At 54.2% G+C, this 22,073-nt stretch overlaps 1 protein-coding gene across 4 annotated transcripts in view; it reads right to left on the bottom strand.

Moving 5' to 3' along the window:
• Positions 1-22,073, bottom strand: part of Tcf20 (transcription factor 20) — a 167,246-nt gene that overhangs the window by 83,208 nt on the left and 61,965 nt on the right. Inside the window, exon 1 of one of the 4 annotated variants that reach the window (XM_023565365.2) lies at positions 16,684-16,856. The exons of 2 other annotated variants lie outside the window; for them this stretch is intronic. The gene's annotated coding sequence lies outside the window, so the exon portion shown is untranslated. Of the gene's footprint in view, positions 1-4,002; positions 4,133-16,683; positions 16,857-22,073 lie in introns of those variants that run through there. One more of the 4 variants, XM_013153073.3, reaches the window with a different exon arrangement.

The following is a 22,073-nucleotide window of genomic DNA, read 5'->3' as shown; positions in this document are numbered from 1 at the left end:
AGTCTATTATGAAAACCCAGACTTCAATATATTTCAAACATATAACTTTGATGTGCTACTTACTCCAATATAAATAGGATTTTATTGTTTGGCTTTGTTACTTTTGTTACTTTTTAGATACCACAAAAAGAAAATAACTAAAACAGAGCTGGAAGCCCCAGAAAGATCTAATGATCACTAAAGTGCCAAGAGGAAGGATGCTTAAGGCACTCTGGGAAAGGGCTCTTTTGTAAACATGGTTTGAGTCTCTCCTGGTCAAAGTGAGAAGCAGTCACTGTTTAATATAGTTCCCGTGCACTGCAAACCCATAACACAGAGAGGACAAAAGACAGCCTTTTACATATTATCACTCCCTGAGCTAATATAAAAAATTATCAGTTCCAGACAGAATAACACAATTAGATTTAAAAAAAAAAAAAAAAAAAACTGTAATAGATTAAATCTCAGGATGCTGGCAAAATTAGCCAAGTAAGGGCAAAGTGAAAGTTGAGGAAACTTCCAGGGGTTACAAAAGTACAATAAGCAGTAACGAAAACCGTGCTTCCAACGGGATGTAAAAATAATGAAGATGTGGTACGTACTCGTACTAACTTCCCATGGCAAATGTAATCATGTACTGCAAACATATACTGATTAAAAAACAAACAAATATACTTCCAATGCCTCACCCAGCTCGTCTACAAGTTCATCACAGCTTAAAAAAAAAGTCAGGTGTGTTGGCACATGCCTAAAATCCCAGAACTCTAGGAGCTGACGCAGGACAAGCTCCACCTGGTAAACCTAGGGTAACCCACCTGGTAAACCTAGGGTAACCCAGTCTCAAAAGAAATGACAAGACTTGGCACACAGGCATGTATAACTATAACCCCAGCTATTTTGGAGGCTGAAGGAGGAGGCTTACAAGTTCAAGGCCAGTGAGAGCAACTTAGCAGCAGACTATACCCAAATCAAGCAAAAGAAATGAGGATGTAGCTCAGTAGCAGAGCACTTGCTCAGCATGCCAACCCTAGGTTCAATCCCAGCCAGGCAAGGCAAAAAAGGAAAAGAAAAAAAAATTCTAAAAGTAGAGTCAGGTACAGCAGTACACACCGGCAATCCCAGTCCCTCCTGGTGGCGAAGGCTGGAGGATCCCCAACTCAAGGCCTAGTAGGCAATTTAGTGAAACGGTTTCACCTTCAAAGGGCTGGGGATGTAGCTAAGTGCTAGAGTGCTTGTCCAGCACATGTGAGTCCCTGGGTTCAATCTCAAGTATCACATGAAAAGTAGAGATGGGTAGGGCTCAGCAGGAAGATGTGGATTCCAGAGTTAGACCCACCACTACCTGATCTATGCCCTGAGCAGCCAGTGAGCAGTGACAGACAGGCATGGGCTTCAAAGCCAAGGAGAGAAGGGTTAGGAGGTTTACATCCAAGCCCTGATCCTCTATGACCTCCAAGAAAAAGAAAAAACGATCAACCTCCCAGGCATGCAAGATGGAGAATGTTAATACAAAATACCTTGGACAGAGTCTAGCATAAGGGCTTGTCTGCATCCTTTCCTATCCAAATAATGAGAAGACTGAATTTACCAACAGTGCAATTCTAATTTTTTGGTCAGAACAGATATGATCATTTCTATACTTCATTTCATTTCAGAGAATTAAGTTTATGCTAAAAGGTTATAAAACCTAAAAGCCAAGTACCCTAACATATTGCCAATTTAGCAAGGTTCTCATATGTACATATACAAATTACCTCAGCAGAGTAAGTTTTATCATTTTTGTTCATAAATTAAAAAAGCACATGTGAGTGTGCTTACAATTTGGGTAACAAAGGTTTTTAAAATCCCATACTTAACATGGGGCCATAATTCAAGCCCTAACAGAATATTTATTTTGGAAGGTCTGAAATAATTTACATCATCTGTGCAGCTGTTTAAAACTGTTCACCTATGTCAGGGCTAGGGATCTAGCTCAGTGGCGCAAGCACCTGCCTGGCAAGCCCAAGGTCGTGAGTTCGATCCTGGTACAAAAAAAAAAAAAAAAAAAGAACTGTTCACCTATGTGACAGGCTTGATATTAACAAGGAAGCTACTGATCCATCTCCAAAGTCAACATTATGAGCGCAGCCTCTATCCATATTGAGACTGTCTTAGAGTGAATAAATAAGAATGTATATTACACATTAGGTACTTGTCCCTCAAGGATCAATAAAAATTTAAGATAAATAAGACCAGATTCTGAGGTTGATTCAGAAGTAGTTACCGGGATAAAGTATGGCCTTTAAAGCCCTCACAAACCATAAAATCAGTAAAACTAATTGGGGTTCTTCAGCATCTGTGCGGAGGCATCTTGCTACCATTAAGGAATAAATCAGGGATGTAAATAATTAGTGCACCCTGAGGTGACACTTAATTCCACTAGCCTGTTTCACAGAATATTTTACAGAATTCCACTTCACCCCTACTCAGAGAATACCAAAGGTGGAAATTCCAAAGCTAGCCAAATGCCCCCTTTAAAAAAGATCTCCTGAATTCGAGTATGGTAAGACTCACAGACTCCAACCCAAACTCCCATTATCCACATTTCCCAAGTAGTCACTGTCTGAAACACTGTAGTTAACTTTTACACACACACACACACACACACACACACACACACACACAGCATGCACACGGCACACTCAGCATAGGCTAGAATACTGCAAGTTTTCTGTTCTGAAGTATAAAACCGTACCTGGGATGAGGAAATAAACTCTGAACAAGTTTTATGCTCTGATGAAGCAAGAGGCTAGAAACTAAGGTAGGCTGCTTCTTTCACCTTGTATTCCCCCCGCCCCCGAAAAGCTGCTTATGGTCAAGATGAAGGCATAAAATAGGAGAAAAAAAAAAAAAAAACACAAAACCTAACCCAGCCCCAAACCCATGCAATGACCTGCAGTCATTTAACAGATGAGGAAATTGGGGCACTGAGAAGGTAGGTAACTTGCCCAAGGCAACAGTTTATTTGGTAGCAAAGCTGCAAGTTGATTCCTGGTCAGAATTAAATGCAGTCTCCCCATCCACCAAGCTGCCACCCCAAGGAAGATGTTTGATAAAACTCTCCACTAAGGCTGTTAACATACGGGTCCAATTATCATTTAAAGATCAGCCGGTTAGATAATAGTTCAAAAATTCCATCCATTTTACAGCATTTACCAGTCATCTAAAGGCGGAGTGGGGCAGAGAAAAGAGTGAAATCCTAATTTTGATCTGTCCCCTAAGGGCAAACCAAAGGGCTGAACACAGCAAACAGGCTCAAAGTGCCACTATCTCCACCCACAAACCGACTGCAGCTTCGCACCACTCCCCGCCCCCAACTCACTAAATTCCACTCCCCTCCCGCCGCGGGTTGGTCCAATCCCCAACTCTCCTCGAACCACCACTTTCTCCCCAAAACGGATGAGGTGCTCAGAGTCGTCGTCCCCCCCTCCCCCCCGATCACGCACGCCGCCCTGCTCCCAGTGGCCCAGGAGGGGAAGACAGCCCCACACAGGAAGTGCGTCCCGGCCCCGCCGGCCGGTACCTGCCCTCCGCCGCCAGCGGGCGAGGAGCGCCCGCGTCCACATGGCTTCAGGTGTTAACGCGGCGATCAGCGGGCCCCGTCCCTCCCGCGGGCCTGCGCACCGGACCGACACGGCTCTCCTCGCCCACCTGCCCCCGGCCCTCCACCCGCAACGAGCGCCCAGGTCCCCTAGTCCAGGCGGCTTGCACCCCGGGAGTCACCCGCTCGCACGGCCTCCTTGACTCTCAGGCCGCGCCGTGCAGGTATCTCCTCCCCCCGCAGCTCAGCCTGGACTGGCGCCCGAACCCGGCCGGACCCCTCAGCCCTAAACCCAGTCCCGGCCCGGCTCCCTGCAGTCCCCGCCGCACTCCGGCTCGGCTCGGACCCCGCAGGCTTCGCACTCCAGGTCTGGCCGGGTCAGGACCTCTGCCCGGCCCACCTCCCCGGCCCGGCCCAGGCAGGCCCAGCCCAGCAGCGGTTACCTGTGGGAGCCCCCGCCCCGGCCCGCGGCCTCCGCCGGGGGCGGGCGGGGAGGGAGGGAGCGGCGGCAGGCGTCGGTGCGCGGGGTGGGGGTGGGGGTGGCTCTGCCACCTCCAGCTCGGACGCCCCGGCCGGCGGCGGGGCGGGCCCGGGCCGCGGCCCCTCGAGGCTCGCTCCGGCCCGCGCGCTCGCCCGCTCGCTCCCGGTCAGGCGCGCCTCAGGGCGGACTCCCCCGGCGGAGGCCGCGGCCGCCTCGCAGGGGCCGCAAGCCGCTCGACTCGGGGTTTTTTCTCTCCATTCTCCCAACACACAGGAAATAACAGAGAGTCAGGTGACGGCGCGCGGCCAATGGGGAGGCTCCGGGCTGCGGCGCGCGGGCGGGCGCGCGGCGGGGCGGGGCGGGGCGGGGCGCGCGGCGGGGGCGGGGCCGGGGCGGCGCGCGCGTGCCCACCCGCGTGTGGCGGCGTCGAGGCCCGCGCGCGCCGGGCCCGGGCTGCGGGGGGCGCACGCGGCGGTCGGGGTCGCGCCTGGTGCCCTCCGCGGCTGCGGGGCGCAGCTCCCCGCCGGTCCTGTACCCTCTTGGCCCGTCTTAGGGGTGGCCGCAAACCAACTTTCTGGGGAGTTGGTGGCCCAGTCTCTCGCCAGGATTTATTGGCGCTTCCGGCGTCTCCAAAGCCAGGGTTGCACTTTGACAGACAAGCCCTGCCCACCACGCACACCTCCGCGCTCTCTGCCTCTGCCCGGTGGGTCTGGGTGTCTTTGGATGAACAAGTTGGGCCCACTAAGCCTGAGTTTCCTCCGCTATAAACCAGAGAGCCTGCCTGACCCACGTGTGAAATAAACGGTCCACAAATGCCACTGCCCGCTCCTGCAGAGGAACTGAGAAGTTGCCATGCCTGGTGCGGAACTGACGGAGATTTTCGGTGCCAGGATGTCAGCCTGCCCCAGCCTTCCTTTTTCAGAGCAAAAGGAAGGACTTGACTTTTTTGCCTTAAGAAAATTGCACTTGTAGAACAACCACTGTGTAGATGTGGGTACCATGTGATCCCTCTAGTCACGGTGAGGCCACAGAGTGGGCTGTATTTGCAGCATTGGCATCCTGCCTTCCACTCACCCAGTAACCTGGTCAAATTCTCTCCCCACCTTGGGTCGTGGTTGCCCACTGGTACAGTGGCAGGGCGGAGAAAGAATTTAGATTAGATGTCCTTAAGGTGAATGCAAACTGCTAGTTCTAAGTTAGACCCACATCTGTCCTAGATGTTAGGGGAGTGTGTGGCTTCCTCTTGCAGCAACCCAACTTGAAAGTGACCTGGGACTGTGAAAGAGTTTGGGCAGCAGGTGGAGGCTGCGGAGAGTCAGGTGTGGCCTGGGGCCCAGATTTCAGCACCTTGGAGGCATGCCGCTCCCCAGGCCTCCCTTTTACTCTTCCCCAGGTGAGAGACCTTAATGCTTTGCCTTGCCAGTCACTCCCCAGGGAGGATCTGGGGATCCCAGGCAGGACCGGAGTGGGTCCTGGGCCCCCTAGCAGAAGGATAAGGTTGGGGAATGGCAGTGATTTCTGGCTTCTGTCCAACCTCAGAAAGTGGGGGCTGGCTCCAATGCAGGTGAGGACTCTTCCTGGGAATTGATTCCCCAACACCTCCTGCATGCCAGGCAGGGTGCCAAGCTCTTCCAGGGCAGAGCTGAACAGGCTACCAGGCCCAGCCTGCTGGCTGTTCCCATTGTTCTGTAACTGTTTCATTTTCGTATTCTCAAGTACCAAGACTATTGCCTGCTTCAGCCTGGGTTAGGGCTGCAGAGGGCAAAGTGTTCTGAGGGACTCTCAGCAAAACCATGTTTGTCCTCAGAAAACCAGGAGAATCTAGAGGTGCTTCCTAAAGACTGGGTGTTAGGGGCGCCCTCATCTTCTGGAGAGAGTTCATGAACAGGGAAACCTTTCTTCCTCACAGCCTCCTGGGCTGTAATTCTTATCTTCCTTGCCTTCTTCCTCAGCTCACTTTGTCTCATAGTAGGAGAGGGACCTGAGCAGAAGCGTATTCAGCCAGGAAAGATTCCAGGCAGACCCTGGGGTCCAGGCTCCTGTGTGCCTCCTCCTCCTTAAGACCAGCCTAACCCAGAAGCCCCCCGCACCTGCCAGGAGACCTCCACCTGGAAACTGCCCCAGCTCTCTCACAAGACCAGCCAGGCCACTTAGCCACTGATGACCTGTCACCTCCCTGCCAGTTCCATCTGAGGCAGAACAGGCATGAATGTTAACAGGCAGATATGAGGAACTCTTGTGCTTTGTGACCTTGGACAAATCACTTCATCTCTCTGAATATTGGTTTCTTTAGCTGTAAAAAGGGATAATGTTGCCTCATTAAGGCAACATTGCTGTGATAGGAATCTAAAGAAAGGTGTGTTAATAACCTGATACAGTGGCAGGAGGATCCACACTAGTTACAGTTCTGTGATGGGAACACGGTGGGACACACAAGCGCCTGAGGCTCCAAGAGGTTAAATCACTGCCTAGGGTGCTACCTTGGCCAGCCAAGGTAGGGTAACTAGGAGCCCTTTCCTTTTCCTCTTTGATCTCATTCGCTTTCTTTGTCTCAAATGTATGGATCTTGTTTTTCCTTTCACATATTCTGGTCTGGAGGGAAAAGCAGATCAGCTGTTGTTTTTCCCCCTTTCTCCTAACCCAGTCCACTCAAAGAAAAAAAAATGCTTATGGAGCTGAATCAGTGTGTATCAATTTCAGAAGCCAAATTAATCCTTTCCCTCCTTCCTTGGCTCAAAGATGGCTTTTGGAAACCCTATGTCACTCCTTTTATTACAAACTCCTCTGCCCTCCTCCAGGCGCCTGGGCCACTCCGGGATTACAAATGGAGCCTTCTGCCTCTAGGTCACTGATTCCACTACCATCTGTCAGCACGGATTGATTGAGGAGCCTGGCCCTGCTCGGCAGATCAGTGACTTGTGCGAAGTGAGCCAGAGTGTCAGTGCCTTCGGCGGCAGGCTGATGTCCTTCCTCTCACTGGCTGGCTCTCCTGGGCACCCACACAGCCCTCACCTTCATCCTCCAGCATGCCCTGTCCTCCTTCCTCTAGGAGGAACCACCTGGGAATGACTTTAGCACACCAAGAGGGAGGCCGGGCATCCCAGGGGGCCTTGCCTTCAGTCTCCCAGGAGGCAACTTACAAGAGTCTGGCTGCCAGAGCAAAAGCTCCCTGCAGCATCTTTTTGAGCTGGTCCCAAGCCGGGCACTTTCCCCAGGCAAAGTGCAAACCAGGGGCAGCCTGGTACTCTGTGGGCACACGTAGCCTCATTCATGGGAGGTCCTGTGCCTAGGAGGCACTGGAAGGGAGGAGGGGCCTTAGAACAATTCTTCCCTGGCAAGGTCAGAGAAGACTCAAAAGCTGGGGTAGGAGTCCCAAACAGAAGGCAAGGGAACACCAAGATGGAGGGTATGGCAGCTGCTGTGCCCAGCCCATGGTAAGCAGTGCAGAGAAAAGAGGTCAGGCTGCAGAGCCCACGAGGCTGGGACATGAAGGGCCTTGCGCATGCAGAGTTTGTCTCACAGGGTCTCACGGTGACTTCCACTCATCAGCTTGCCCCTCGGCTCTGCCCTCCAGGATGGAGGCTGTGGGGTCACTGGTCCCTTGGGGAACACGGTTATCTCTCCCACTAGACTGTGCACTTCTGCCTCCCTCCTGTGTCTAGCATCCTAAGGAAGGGAGGACACCAAGTTCACAAAAATCACATGTTAATGATGGCTGGCGACATAGTCCCGAGGGTCTCAAGCTCACAATGAACAAGGCATGGGGCCTATCTCCCTCTGTTGTCCTACTTCACATATGAGACAACCTGTAGGGATGTCACACACCATATTTTATAGAACGGGCTCTCCGAAGTGGAGAGGTCAAGCCGGGATTCGCATCCAGGCCTTCAGAAGTTGCATTCCTAATGACCACACACCCCAGCACTCAGCAACCACTGCTAAGACGGAAATAGATGGTGGGTGCACAGCAGGAGGGTCCCAAAGCCTGCAGGTGGGTAGGAACTGGACACCTGAGGACAGCAGCATCACCATCAGCAGCCCCAGCATCTCCCACGGTGATGTTTACAGGCCCTGGAGACCAAGCAGTCTGGAGGCCTTGAGGATGCTGGCCTGCCCACCTCAGAGCCACCTGTGCCAGCTCACTTGTGTTTGTGCAGGTGGGCAGGGAGAACACCTGAGTGAGCAGATGCCAAGAAACTGGGGAGGCCACCCCTCCACCTGGACACTCCCCCAGGCAACCAATGGGGTCCTACTGCCAGCACAGGTCACTGAGCCAGGACCAGCTCAGTCTCACCTGTGATTCCATCAAATCATCCAATAGCTCACAGTCTCAATTTCTTCATCTGTAAACTGGGATGGGAGACAGGTCAAGTGATCGCCTGCCTCCTGGCAATCCGGTCCCCTATGTAGGTTATGTCCTGCACTCCTCACCATAAGCCGGCGAGGCAGGGATTGTTACCTTCATTGGACAGAACAGGAAATGGGTGCACAGAAAGGCTGAGATTTATCCCAAGAAACACAGCTACAAGAGGCGGGGCTGGATTGGGACCCACTCAATCACTTAGAGCACCACAAAGGGTTAAGTCAAGATGAGCTGATCTAATAGTCCTGGTGACAAAAGCACACTTTAGGCACTTCACCTGCATTAACTCATTTAATCCTCACAACAAACCTAAGAGGCCAGTATTGTTCTGACTTCATTTTGCAGGCAAGGAAACTGAGGTCCAGAGCAGCTAGGAGGGAAGGTCTGAGCTGGAATCTGAACCAGGGCAAGGCAGCCCCTGCATCGCTTTATCATGAGATAACAATAAGGAGGTTCCTTTCCATTGGGATTATTTCTGCTTGAAAGCTCAAGACTTTTAGCCACATCATTGTCTGGGCTCCACAGGAAGGCAGTTCCACATGCTGAGGCATGCTGGGAAAAGACTTTGTTCCATCCTGTTTTGTTGACATGCTCTTCATTTTTAAGCCTGAAACCCAAGCTACCTACTAAGAATTCAAACCGTAGAGGAAAAAAACACACACACAGCAATGCTAACGGCCGCTACTCCCCCAGCCTCGGTGCTCCCTGTGCTTGGGGCTCTGTATGTGTCAGTTAACCTTAACCTTCACCATGCCAGCGCAGCCACTCTTCCAGCCAAAGCAGCTGCAGCCCGGAGTTGCTGAGAAGGTGCCCAGCAGTGCTCAGCTGCTGAGCGGTGGGCCCAGGATTTGCCCTCAGCTCCTCCGGGATCCTGGCTCTTGACCTTAGCTGCTGCGTCTTTCTGGAACTGTTGTTTCTGCTCATCTCCTGCCCTGGGCTCGTCCCTCAGTGTTGCAATTCCTGGACCACTTAAAAGGCACCAGGATACAGCTGGAGCTGGAGCTGGACGCCGCCATGTCCCTCTGCTCTGTCTCCTTCCAGTGCTTCAAAGGTGGCGGCCCCACCTGCCACCAGGGCAGCTGTGCTTAGAAGCAGCTGGCCCATGTGAGGGTCCTCGATACTGGCCTGCAGTCCATGTGAGCTCTCAAGGCAGAACCACGTGCACGATGCTGGAGAACAGAAGGCAGTAGGAGCCAGCACCTTTGTCAATCTGTCCCCAGTCCTTGCCTGCAGCCCCTTTCCCTGGGCCAAGGAATCCCTGCAGCCAACTCCTCCTAGCCCCCCAGGGGCTCTGACCCTCCTTATTACCACCTCCACCCCTCCTCCCCAGCTCTGAAGTTTTCAATGGGTGCTGAGTGGCCTTGGAATTCGTGTTCATTCCTATCCTCTGGGAATGTGAAACCCTCATCTGCTCAGCGCAAGCTGTTTTCCTGTCCTGTGCCTGCCTGCTCCCCAAGGGAGCAATGCCCTTTCCTCTCCCTGACGGGCTGAAATTATACCCTCCTTCAAGTCTTACTTAAATGTCACCTCCTCTACAAAACCCTATCTTTGTTCTTAGTTATTCATTCAACAAACATTAATTGAGCCTTCATCCTGTGCTAGGCATTGAGTTCAAGGGTTCCCGTGGCCATAGTGGCCATGGGCCACAGAGACTATAGATGCAGTTGGAAAACAGCGCCAGGCAGAAGCAGAGGCACTGCATGGGCAAAGGCCCTGAGGCAAGAGAGAGCAAGCAGATCTCCAGGAAGGAAAAGGAGACCCATGTAGTAGAAATGAATGGAAGCTGGGCATGGTGGCCACATCTACAATCCCAGCACTCTGGGAGGCTGAGGCAGGAAAGTGGGAGGTTTTAGCAATACTCTATCTAAAAAAAAATTTTTAATCAAAAGAGCTGGGGAAGGGCCAGAGACATAGCTCAGCGGCACAGAGCCTGCCTGGCAAGCGTGAGGTCATGGGGCTGAGGCTTGGCCATAGTTTCAATTCTCAGTACTGTAAAATCAGAAAGGAGGCTAGGAGAAGCTAGTATAGGGGTGCAGCAGGCTTTGGAGCTTCTCCTCCTGCAAGGGAAAGGAGGAGCCATGGGTCGTGGGCAAGGCACAGGGGCCAGTGCCATCCTGCCTGTGGCCGGGCTGCCAACGAGCAGCCTGGGCACTGCATCAGGTAGTCACTGCCCCTGGGCTGAGTCCTCGAGTCCTTCCAGCTGACAGAGCCCTTAGGGGCAGGGCTGGCCTCTGGTCATCTGGCTTCATCCCTATAAGGATCTGTCCCCGGACCTCTGTGGACTGAGCTAATGGACAGGACAACCCACTTTCTCAAAGATTTCCCCCAAGAGGCAAGGCTGCCCACCCGAGGGGCTTCCCATGTTCTCTGAAAGTCACAGTGATCAAGGGAAAGGGAGGCCCCAACTCCGAGAGTCCTTGGGGGCAGAGCTGGCACGGCATTGGTGTCTACACCAAGTCAGCACACAGGGACACCACACCAGACCTGCACCTGGTCATCTTGGGAATGACCAGAAAAACAGCTGAGTGGTTTCACGCTGTGAAGTGCTTTTCAAGATCACAAAGCACATTTCACTCAAGCGTCCCCACAGTCAACCCGCAGGGCCTGGAAGGACAAATGCCTAGTGAGTTGTGACCAAGTCAAGACCAGCACCTGACCGAAGTATGCTTCCTCTGTGAAGAGGGCTTGCCAAAACCAAAAAAAAATCTAAGGCACGTTAGTGGAGTGTGGCACCCCTGTAATCCCAGCACGTGGGAGGCTGAAGCAGGAGGATCATGAGTTCAAAGCTGGCTGGGCTACACAGTAAGACTGTGTCTCAAAAGAGAAAGAAAGAAAGAAAAAAAGAGCCTGTAAACTGACATATTTCATCAGGATGTCTGTCACGCCAGCAGTGGGAGCCAACACACCAGTTCTCAGAGGCTGCTCCCCCTCCGCCTCAGATCCACATGTGCAGCCCCAAGCCGACAGCTGAGCACAGGGCGCAGGAGGAGGCTCCTTGGGCTTGGTGCTGCATCCAGCAGGTGCTCAGTAAACGCTCAGTGAACTGTGGCTCACGTGTGCTGAGCACAGTGCTCAAGCATCACCTGCCTTAACTCGGGCGTGGAAACACTCGGAGCCTAAGATCACACAGCCAGTGGGGTGCAGAGACAAGACGTGAGCCCTCAGCACCCCCAAGCACCGCGTCGTGCAGGTGGGCACGAGCAATGGCAAACTTGAGGGGTAACAACCTTGTCCCTAGCTTCTGTCCTGCAGTCCCCAGGACTGCGGTCCTAGGATGAACCCTGCCTCAGCTCCTTCCTGCTGGCCGCTGGGGTATAAAACTGCCCCCAGGCTAGGTCCCTGAGTACTGGAAGGCTCAGTTTTCTCATCTGTGCAACGAGGACCTTAGCACAGCCCACCACAGAGGGCTGTATCCAGCACCTGTTCCATCAGTGACGCCCACGCCAAAGGCTGTGGTTATTCCAGCTCCGGGACCCTGAGAGGTGGGGTCATTCATGCCACCAGTCAACAAGCTCAGGAGGTCAGTGAGTGCCTGGAGCACCAGGTAGGTTAAGTGGGGGAGGCACAGGAACGGTTGGGGCACTGGGATCCTCGGTGGCCGTCAGCCTCAGAGCCAGCCGAGGATACACCCAGACACCCACACCTGGTACAGGACACACACACACACACACAGACACATACACACAGCGGCAGGAAGGGTGCACCTGGGGCCTCTGGGCCCCACCCTACCTAGGGACAGTGCTAGAGGAAGTGGGAGGGGCAACGCAAAGGCTCCCTGCTCTGTAGGACAGGCAGGAAAAGGGGCCCCTCCCCTGCCCATAGGCAGCTGTGGCCACCCACGTCACAGCCCACCTGGAAACCATCCAAGAAAGTCAGAAACAGGAAAATAACAACCCCTCAGGGCAGCAGGGCACTTGAGAGGTAAGCAGAGCCAACTCCCCACTGTACAGATTGGGAACCCAAAGGCCCAGGAAGGTGACGAGTGTGCCCAAAACCCCACAGCGTGGGTGGCTCAGCTGCATAGGTGTCTGGCCCCACAAGGCTCATTTGAAAGGTGGGGAGGGGCTCGCTGGCCCCCAGGTCTCATACTCTAGTCACTCACTGTCCACTCACTGGCCACACTGAAGAGAGCCCTGGCTTAGCCTCCTCTTGGAATCAGCAAATCTCGGGGCTTCTTCCCCTGAACACTTTAGGTTGGCAGTGCCCAGCCCCTACACTGCCCTCACGTGCAGCCCAGAGCAGGGAGAGTATTTAATAAGCTAGTGCATAGGTGATCAGACAGGGCCGGCCTACCTCACAGTGAGTGCTTAGAGGTCTGGGCGGGAGTGATCATCACGCCACTGTACATCTAGGGAAACTGAAGCTCACAGGGGCAGCATGATCCGTCTACAGACACCAGTTAGGCACTGAGCCTCCCTCTGTTAGGCTTTTTGTTTTTGTTTTATGAGACACGGTCTCACTGTAGTTCAGGCAGGTCTTGAACTTGTGACTTTCCTGTCTCTGCCTCCCAAGTGCTGGGATTACAACTGTGTAGCACCATACCCAGCTTGTACTGGGCTTTTTTTTTTTTTTTTTTTTTTTTTTAAACTGAGAATTGAACACAGAGCTTTTGTAACAAGCTATTTCCCTAGGTCCTTTTTGAGACAGGATCTTAAGTGGCTAAGTTGCCCAGGCTGGGCTCAAACTTTAAATCCTGCCTCAGCCTACCAGAATGCTGAGATTACAAGCACATACCACAACACCCAGTTTACTAGGCTTTTTTTTTTCCCCTCAAAGCTAAAAGTTACTAAGTGCCTATCAGGAGCCAAACTCCTGGCTGACTTCCCTGTGTCAATTAGCTCCTGTAACTTTCACCACAGCTGTGACGGCAGTGCTCCTATCACTCCAGGACACCAAGACTTGGACAGGACAGATGACATGCTCCAGCCCACACAGCGAAGGACTGGACCCAGGAAACCATTCTGGTTGGGGATGAGGTGGAGGCCTCACCACCCCAGCAGTATCCAGAGGACACAGGGTCCAGGCTGGACAAGCTGCCATGGGAAGCCTCCCCTAAGTCAGGCCTTTCACGGTCCTCCAAACAGCTGTCTCCAAAGCCTTGGCCCCAGCTCAGAATAAATATGGCCTGGGCTGGTCCTACGTCCCAGGAGTCCTGAGGGCTCCAAACTGAAGGCAAATCCAACATGCAGCCCTGGGTTCAATCCCCAGCACTGTAAAAAAAAAAAAAAATGGTGCAGGTTAGCCCCTAAATTCAAGTATAGGGCCACCTGGGAGTCCCAATGCCACAAGGCAGCCCGAAAGGCCTGGCTTGGGAAGAGCAGAAGAGGCTGGTTTTGCAGGGTCCTAGAGAACTATCCAAAGAACTGAGAGATGTAAACACATCCAGAAAGTGAGTTGGTGGTGACTGAGATGTTAAGGTGGAACCTTCCTCCAAAACTGGCTTCCCTGACCAAAGAAACCACCCTCTTCTTCCAGCCCTCTGCCTGCCCTGCCTCTTACCCTGGCAGCTCTGCTTCCCTCCCTGCCTTAGCCTAGCAGACTCCTACTAGCTCAAGGCCTTCGAAAGCCACCTTCTCTGTGAAGCCTCTCTTAATTGCCCTGTCAGATTTCACAAGAGTATCAGACAGGACACTTTATCTTGCCTGCAGGACCTCATCATGGCACCCACTATTAACTGAGCACTTGCTACATGCAGAGACTGCGCCAGGAGGCTGCAGGAAAGGATCACTGCTCCCAAGTCACCCACTGCCTTTTAAAACTGGAGCTGAGTCTCTTGCCCGAGCACATGCAGCCGGGTAGCCTACATCTCAGGACTGGCTCACTCCAGATCTCTCAGGGTCTCCTGTCTCTGGGTGCCAGGAGGGCACCAGCTCTGAGTGGGCAGGCGCTCCATGAGCCTGGACAGGGTATAGTGGGCAACAGGACCAGCTGGCTCTGGCTGTGGCTCCAGCCTGTTCCCAGCACCTCTGGCCAGGTGGTTCTCTGGCCCAGGGCCTGTAATGGATCCAATACATTGGCCTGGGGGAGAGCCTATCCACACCTCCTTGTCTGCCTGGCAAAGCTCCACAGGGCACCGGAGCCCTGTAGGCCATCAGGGTGGCTGAGCCCAAGGTTAAGGCTATGCACATGAACAGCTGCCACCTGTGCACCACCCCTGGCATCCAGCTCATGTTGAGGCCCCCTACAGGCATGGCTACAGGCCTGACCCCAAGCAGCAACCTCCACAGAGAAACCCACTCTGAGTGAGTTTGTCCAAAGTGAGACCCCATCACACTGTGTAAGCTGGGGGTGGGAGGTGGCTGTTCTGGGGGCCCCCACTTCCTTGGGGGTTGCCAAGCCTGGATCACTTCCCTTGAGCTCCAGGCACAAATCTCCAAGCTCCGTTCTGAGCAGGTGCCAGAGGGGATGCCTTAAAATGCCCTGTACTGCAGATGCCCACCACACTGTGCACCTAAAGCCCAGAACGGGGACAGACCTGCCCCAAGGGTAGGGGCAGCTTCTTAGAGGAAAAACTGAGTCCAGAGGATCTGACCAGGCACAAGAAGGGGCAGTGAGCTTCAGGGGCAGGACCAACTGGGAGAAATGGATGAGAATGTGGGCCATAGCCTGAGCTCCAAAGTTTGATAAGCTGGACCCTGGCCACAGCCTTCCCTTACCCTCCACCTGTACAGGGCTCTTGCACTGGGCCTGAGCTACAGCCTGGTTCTGGTCAGAGTTGCCCTGTGTACTCCCCAGAGACCTGCTCCAGAACAGACTTGACACCTGTGTTCCTGTCGCTGAACCTGCCTGAACCCTCAGCAGCCCAGGGCCTTGAGCTGTGGCTGCTTTCTGGCCCTGCCCTGTTGGACCCATCAGGAGTCACAGTCCTCTGACACTTTGCCAGCATCCCCTCTCTGGTCAGGCTAGCACTGCCGTAGGGACATGCCCAGCCCTGGCCTTCCGTCTCAGAAGCCCCATCTCATCTCGGACCACAGGTCTGGACTCCAGACAGTCTTACAAAGCAGCAGTGGGCAGAAGTAGCCTTTGGAGAATTGGGCTAAGAACCAGTGGACCCGCGGCCCTGGCTGGGGACAGGGAAACCTGGGCAGCATGCAGGCGCACGGGGCAATGGCTGGGGTTGCCCCAGGGCTCCTGAGGGGAAGAGGAGCCACTGGCAAGCCAGCCAGGAGGGGGCCGCTCCTCCCGCCATGCGGGCTTGTCTCTCTCCAGCTCTTCACTGTGAGATAAATGGAAGAAGCGCACGCCATGCAGAAAAAAAAAGGAGGAACAAATAAAACCCCAAAGCGCCCTGCACGGGCTCCCTCAGTGGGTCTGGGCCAAGGCCTTGGCCTGAGTTACTCGCTGCTGCTTTTCCAGGAAACCACTGGTGCCAGATTTGCATTTACCACAAACAGAGACAACACAATGTCATAATCCTTCTCCTGTCATTCTCTCCTCTCTCTTCCTCCTCCCACCACACACACACACACACACACACACACACACACACACACACACACTCTCTCTCTCACACAAAATGACGGCTCCCTCGACAGCCTGCATGAGCAAAACCCTTACTCTGCTTCTTAATTATTGGCGTTTCTCTTCGGCCTGTGCTCCGTGCCCATCGTCCAACTGGCAGAGGACCACCCACTGCCCCCTCCTTTGTCCCGCATCACTGCTGACAAATGGCCTGCTGGAGGTGGAAGAGTATGTCTGGAAATAATGGGGGGTGAGAGGAAGAAGGCAGCCCCCACCTCCTTTAAGCCTCTGCACCTCACCCCTGGGGTCCTGGCCGTTATGGCTGTCTAGGGAGGAGACAGAGATGGGGACAGGGACGGGGACAGGGACTCAGCCCCTGGGGCTGACCCGGGACCTTGCCCTTCACACCCCTGCGGCTGGCGGCCCTCCAGCCCTCCGTGCTCCCAGAGCAGCCCCTCACCCCTCCCTGCCCTGCCGCCCGCCCTCCTGGGCACTGCTCTGTGGCTCCGAGCATTCCCCCGCGCTCCCCTCCCTCCATCGCTCCCCTCCCTCCATCGCTCTTTATGGCAGTTTCAAAGCTGCAGCCGCCACTCGAGCAGCTGCGGCCTTTTGATGGGGACAAGGCAGTGAAGGCCGCCTGGGAGGCCCCTGCCTGGCCCGGCCCTGGCCCAGCTGGCCCCTGCCTGCCCCCCTCCCCAGGGGGGAGCCCAGGGCCAGGGTGGCGCGCACTGTGGATCTCCCAGCAGGCACACACCTCTCACGCCAGAGCAAACTTTCGCGACCGGTACGGGGTGGGGGCAGATGCACCACATGACTTACCTTTGCGGCGGCATCCTCCCCTGGCACTTGCCCCGGGCCCCAGATGGCCTGCTAACCCGGAAGAAAACAACTCCCCAGCTGAGGCTAGGGTGGAGGGGAAAGGGGAAAACAGAGGAGCAAAAGGGAAGGGACAGTTTCTCTTCCCACAGTCTCAGCCTCCTCGCAGCTCCTCCTGCCCAAGCCGGCAAGTGAAGTCACAGGGCTGGGGCGGTGACATCAGCTGAGCCTCTGACATCACAGCCCCTGCCAGATCTCACCTCTGCAGGGTGGAGATGGAGGAGCAGCAGGGAGGAGGGAGGGATGGATGAAGGGGGGAGCTGGATCCCTCCATCAACCTCGACTGTGAGGAGAGCCATGCCAGTGGGGGAGGGGAGGGGGCGGGAGACGCATCTCTAGAGAAGAGTGCGTTTTATCTCCATAGATAGGGGTGATTCTGTGCCTATTTATAATTGGCCCCAGAGCGGATGGTTTAAAAGGAGTGAATGCCCACCACAGGGGAGACTCTCCAATCACCGCTGTGCTTTGGAGGTCTCAGGGTAAAGGTGGGCGTGACGGCTCAGAGAGCACCTACTATGTGCAAGGGCGCCCCAAGGCTTCACAGCAGAACATGAGCCAGATTGAAGGGCAGGAGAGCCAATCTGGGTGGGGAAGGGCTGCTTAGGGCCAACCAAGCAGCCCGGAGGCTAAAGGGCCAGCTGGGTCACTGCAGTGAGGCCATGCATCTGGTTACTTGACCCAGGTGACCCCCAACAAAGGGGGTCAGTTCCAACTGCCCCATATCCCAAACCCCATCTCCAGGAGGTAACAGTGGAGGCCTGGCTTTGGTCTGGCTCTGCCACTCAGCGCCTGGTAGCAGCCCTAGCTCTAAGGGGCTGGGTACCTACTCTGTGTGCTCCAGCACCTGGCACTTCACACTCCTCTCTTAGCCACGCCAGTGCCTGAGAGGTTGGCAACAATGCCCTCTGAGCAGAAGGGCAAACCAAGGCCCAGGGAGTGCTGGGACCAAATAGGGAACCATGTGTCCAGAACCAGACTCGGGGCCATGGCTCTGCAGTGACCTTGGCATGAACCTCCTGCTCCACAGCTGCTCATGCCATCTCCTGTCTAGTGCCCACCTCCTCTTCACACAACCCCTGAAATCTAGCCCTGTCCAGAGGGGAAAGACACACCAGAGTTCATCCTGCCACACTGGCTTCAGCCCTCAGCAGCACCCTGCACCTGCCCTGGTGCCACAGGGCACCTGCGCTGCTGACCACTGGCCACTGCAGACTTGCACATGCCTGCCTGAGTCTCCATACCTGGCATTAGTGAGGGCCTACTAAGTGCCAGTCTGAAGGCAGTTCCTCCTTCCCACGTCAGCATGCCAAGCCGTTCCCAGTATCTGCAAAGTACTTGAATCCCTCCTCAGCTCTCCAGAATCCTGGAGCTAATATTAATATTCCCTCCTCAGTCACTGGGTCTCCGACTGTGGTGCAGAATCCACCCCAAGCACTCAGCAGTAAACCCCGCCCGGTAACTGACTTCCCTCAGAGAAGAAGTGCTTGCAAGTGTGCGGGAGAAGACAGAGACACCTTCACACTGTTCTCGGACCCACCCGTACACTCTCTTGCCTGCACCCTCTGCCTGGATGCTTTCACCGCTCCCCACTACCACCCTTCCCCTTGGTACCTGAGGGTCTCAACTCAGACGTCCAAAAAGCCTGGCCCAAGTTAGATGCCACTTTCCGTGTTTGTCTCCCATCCCGCCAGCATCCCAGAAGGTAGTAAAAAGCTGGAGCTGTGAGGTGCAACGGCTTGGGTGCAAATCCTGGCTCCCCAACTGGCTCTGGGGCCACAGACAGACAAGCCACTTAGCCGAGTCCACTTCGCTTGCTGTGACATTGGTGGCAACTGCAGCAGTGCCCCTCAGGGGGGTCTCGGCACACAGATCCTCACCAACCCCAGCAGAGCCACACCTGCCTGTCCAGCTGCCTGCCTCCCTGTAGTGGGGCATCAGGACGGATCAAAGATACGGGGGCATTTTGTCCTTCACATTCAGGAAAAGGCAGAGGAAACAGTGGATTAGAAGCTTTTTTTTTTTTTTTCAGATGAAGTCTCACGATGTAGTCCAAGCCGACCTCAAACTTGTGATCCTCCTGTCTCAACCTCCCAAGGGCTGGATTATAGACATGTACCACACCACCCCAGCTTGGATTGGAGAATTTTAATTCACTTTGGCAGGTACCTGCATCAGACTGTCCTGTATTTAAATCCTGACTTTACCACTTCCTTTCCATGTGACCTGAAGCAGTAACTTCTCTGAACCACACATGCCACACCTGTGAAATGGGAGTAAGAACAGCCCCTACCTTAGAGCACCACTGGAAGAGGACGTGAGGGTATAAAATGCTTAGAGCGGGGCACACACACTTGGCAGGAGGCAGAGCTGAGTTTGCTGCCATCATTATTACTTTATCTGACCGGTATGTACACGGTGCCACAGCAAACAGAACCAGATAAGCAATGGAGTGGGCAGGCGAAGGAAGTGAGCGTCAGAGGAGCACGCACTGCACTGCTGCCTGTGCCACGCCACAGCTTCCCGTGCCTACCAGCACGGGCCGGAATCTATACAATAAATGTTGATTCCATTCAGTTCCACATGAACAAATAGACAATAACTTCTCAAAGGCCAGGAGTGGCGGTGCATATCTATGATCCCAGCACTCCAGAGGAAGGCTGAGGCAGGAGAATCATTGTGAGTTCAAGCCCAGCCTGGGCTACATAGTGAAGTCAAGGCCAGCCTGAACTGCATAGCAAAGCCCTGTCTCAAAAAACAAATGAAAACTTCTCTAATACCCCAACATGAGTGAGACCAGATCACAAGACAAGAGCACAAGATGCAGAAAGGTACAAGGGGCTCTAGCTATGTGGGGAGACCTTAGGAGAGGCTTCCTGGAGGAGGTGAGCGCCCTGGAGGCTGGGAAGTGGCAAAGGAGCAAATGCATGGGTCGAACAGAGGGACATCCCATCCCAAAGGCAAAGCTGGCATCCAACGCAGCAAATCCCAAGCACGCTCGGGTGGAAGGACTCTGTTGCCTCCATTTGGGAGCCCAGGTTCCAGAGAGCATGGTGGCTAAACGGATGGGTTCCAGTAGCACCAAGCCTCATTTCTAGAATAGCACTGTGAGGACCAAGGCCAGCACCACAAAGGCCAGAACAACTGAACCAGGAGCAAAGCTAGAATCCTTTGGTTCAACCATTTTGCAGATAAATAAACTGAGACCCACAGGACTACCTGAGTTACCCAAAGTCCCAGGATCCAACCCAGGGTGCCTACCTCTTGCCTGGGCTTTTAACCCATGCTCTCTACTGCCTCTTATCATAATCTGTAACTGTCCCCATCAGGCAGGCAGGCACCCACTCATCCCCTCACACAAGCATCCACCTAGCCCCTCACCCACGTACACATGCGCCCATCCAACCCTCACACACGTGCCCATCCAACTTTCATGCATGAATACATGCATCCATCCAACCATCAAGCATGCACCGATCCAGCCCTTATGCGTGTATGCATGCGCCCGTCCATCCCAGGCAGTGCATATTTGAGCTTGCACTATTCCAGGCACAGAAGTGTCAGCAGTGAAGGCACAGTCACCCCACAGAGCCACGCCTGCCTTGTCCTGACACTGCCACCTTGCACTCTGCCCAGCTGCTACAAAGCTCACTAAAATCAGTCCTCCTGGAAAGCCTGGTTTCAGAAGGAGCTACACAAGACCATGGACCACTCTAGCACTGGAAAACCACAAGCCAACCCCTTTCAAAAGCCATTACATCGCCTGCATGGAGAACAGAGTGAAGACGATTGATCAGCATCCATCAATGGACAGAACGATGGGTTGCATGGAGGGCTGAGGCCTCAGAAGCTAGAGAGAAAGAAAAAGAAAAAGATCCTGCAAATAAGATGTGGAAATATCCACAGGACTTGAAGCAATGGAGTGAAGAAGTGTAACAGCTGAGCACCATCATGCGAGCACTTTGGGTAAGCCCAGTGCCCTAGGCAAAGAGGAAGCGAGCCCTGGCACCCTGTAGAAGCCCCTCTGCACTCTCAGGCCTTTTCCTGCCACCTCAGCCGAGTCTCCATTCCAGGCTGCACTATTCTATCTCAAAGGGCTGGCACAACAGTCCCATTCCCCAGATGAGGAAAGTGAGGCACAGAAAGAATGCTTGCCCGAGGTTAACATAGGCCTAAGGGCTCAAAGGATGATGATCCTCCCTCCACACCAGGTCTGCCCTGGACACAGCTTGGTCCTTCCCTATTCTTTGGTTTGCTCATTGCTTGAAGTGAAGACGCTGGGCAAGGTCAGGAAGCACCGTCCCTGGCCTGGCCTTCGGGGAGGCCAGACTGAGGCTGCGGGCAGGGTGGAAGGCCAGGCAGCCTATCCCCCACCCATACCACCACCAGCATCATCGCACCTTCATGCTGGGTTACATCACAGAACAGTCCCAGAACAGGAATCAGCTTTTTTGGCTTGGGCCCCGGATCCAGGGAGGGGAGGTATTTTCACACCCATTTTATAGATGGAATCAGATTCCAATCAGTACTGTCTCTTTGCCATCGAACCGCCTCCACACACGCTGGATGGCTCCAGACAACAGATCTACCCAAGGTGCAGAGATAAGGCAAGAGGAACTGGTAGTTGCCAAAGTCAGATTATTAGCAGATTTATTAACAATGGCTCCCCAAGGTCTGCACGCACAAAGCCACTCCTCCAAAATGCTCATGCCCTGCTGCCTTGTCCTGACACTGCCACCTTGCACTCTGCCCAGCTGCTACAAAGTGGGATACGAGGAATCATTATTTTCAACTGAGATGGCAGGGCAGGAATCACGGATTCCATTTTACAGATGAGGAAAATGAGGTGTGACGTGGGCAGGGCCCCGCTACAGCTCGGATCTGTGAACCTGAATGGAGGAGCGTGAGGGGGGAAGGCCTGGGGAGTGGGTGCCGGGTGGGCTGTGATTCTGAGCAGCACACTTCCCTCAGCTGGCAGCCTGCCAACGGCTGTAAACACGGTGATCTGCCCACCCAGGGCCACCAGGAGCCTGCAGCCTACCCGGGACACAGCTGCTACCCTGGCAGACCCCCAAAGAGCCCCCCAAAGAATCGCTGTGCTCCTGAGCTTTTTTCCCATTCCAAACATGCCAGAGCCCCGCAGACCCCGGAGGCTGCTACTTAGCGCCAGATTAATCACACCGAATTCTCCATCCAGATATTGCGTGCAGGCCGAACTCCCACCGCTAATCGCCGTAATATTCTCCTCGGCGTGTGCAGCCGGCCGGGGCGATGTTCCAGGAATATTAATTCTCCACAGCCGGCTCACTCCCGCCGCACGCATGCGCCCCCTGCAC

This window comes from Cavia porcellus, unplaced genomic scaffold (genome assembly GCF_034190915.1).
Source record: "Cavia porcellus strain 051 isolate PalLab524CR breed Dunkin Hartley unplaced genomic scaffold, mCavPor4.1 scaffold_40, whole genome shotgun sequence".
NCBI classification, from domain to species: Eukaryota; Metazoa; Chordata; class Mammalia; order Rodentia; family Caviidae; genus Cavia; species Cavia porcellus.
This window is presented reverse-complemented; position numbering and strand designations above follow the sequence as displayed.